Source organism: Herpailurus yagouaroundi, unplaced genomic scaffold, assembly GCF_014898765.1.
Source record: "Herpailurus yagouaroundi ecotype Mexico unplaced genomic scaffold, PumYag 187, whole genome shotgun sequence".
Lineage (NCBI taxonomy): Eukaryota > Metazoa > Chordata > Mammalia > Carnivora > Felidae > Herpailurus > Herpailurus yagouaroundi.
Genome location: NW_024412418.1, coordinates 23,759,737 through 23,761,473, shown reverse-complemented (window position 1 = coordinate 23,761,473; position 1,737 = coordinate 23,759,737).

Below are 1,737 nucleotides of genomic sequence, written 5' to 3'. Positions count from 1 at the left end.
CTTATAGCATATAGTTACCTCTGACAAGGCTTTAGGTGGACTTTTTCACACATTAAAATGCCCTTTAATAGCATCCTTTCCTGCTGGAATGGTTTCTGAGCTCAGGGACAAAACAAATACATTATGAGTTCAGGCCATACTTTCTTGCATAAATCAGAGTAGAGGCAGGATGAGGTCTCCCCGTCTTTGATTCTTTACATAATTTTGACAGTTCTGCAGATATCACTGACTCATGCTAAGCCTTACCAGTATGTATCCAATCCCTCATTTAAAGCCACATCTTTCGAGGTGACTGGGTGGCTCAGTTGGTTAAGGATCTGACTCTTGGTTTCAGCTCAGGTCATGATCTCATAGTTCATGAGTTTGAGCACCAAGTCAGGCTCTGCATTTGCAGTGTGGAGCCTGCTTGGGATTCTCTCTCTCCCTCTTTCTGTCCTTCCCCCCATCCCTCTCTTTCTGTCTCTCAAAATAAATAAATAAACATTAAAAAAAAAAAAAGCCACACCTTTCTAGGAGTTGCTTTTCAAGAGGAAGATGAATGAATTTTATCAGGAAGATGCCCAAGTACATGTATAACTGCCTTACTTGGACTACCTTCCAGCCAATTTCTAGAGCTGGTGTTCTGAATTCTGAGTTGGTGCAAAGACACAAAGGACCCAGACACCAATTTTTGGCATTCTTCCAAATGAGATGCTATTTCCAGAGAAATTCCAAGTTTGGAGTGGAGCCTTTGGAGGAAGAATATTGAATTGCACAAGGAAAGCCAATAAACATTTTAGTCCCTAACAGGGGCTGTAAGCCTTGTAATTACACTCAGGATTGTGCCTGTCCATCCTTTTCTTCTCCATATCTGTAAACAACATGTTAGCTTTGGATATTTGTCATCCACTGTGTTTTTGGAGAGGGCATGCCTCATCACAGCATCTGCAGTGCTATAGCCACTAATAGTTCGAAAAGGCAAATTTATGAAATGGCTTCTAAACACGCTAAGTCCTAATCTAAACAATTTATAAATTTCTTACTCAATAACTCTTGCAAGTCGGCTAAGTTGGAGCTGCCCTGAATAAGTTAAGAAAGGAGTTAGACATCATCCACTGAGTTAATAAACTAAAGTAAGTGGAAGGAAGAACAGGCAGGTGAAGAGTTCCAGATACTCTTCTTTCTCTTCTGTGACTATATACTTATTTCTGGAAATTCTCTTTCTTGCTAGTGTTTTAAACATGACAACAACTGTAATAATAACAGCTAAGGGATTTGCAGATTAGTTTACTGAGTGAAAGAAAGGACTTTGGGATGAGACTGACCTGTCTTTGAGTCAAGCGTTGCCACTTATTGTCTCTGCTAATTTGGGACAGCTAATTAATGAACTGATGCCTCAGTTTCCTTACCTTTAAAATACGAATAATAATAACCTTTGCCTAGAAAGATTGTTGTGAGGATTCAATTAACTATGGGAATGTAGAGTACTCACTACAGTGAAAATAAATTTCGATTGCATTAATTTATTTGATCCCCACAAAACTCTAAGTATGATCACTGTCTCCATTTTGTGATTGTAAAAACGGGGCGTCAAAAAGAATAGGTGTCAATGAGTGGTTTGAAAGTCTGTCATTAGTTAGCAAATATTAATAAAATCTAGACCAGCACTTGTGGCCACTAATTTTGAGATTCTCAGCCATCTCAAAGGATGTGGTGAAGATCTCTTAACAAAATGTATGTGCAAACCTGAAAATGGGA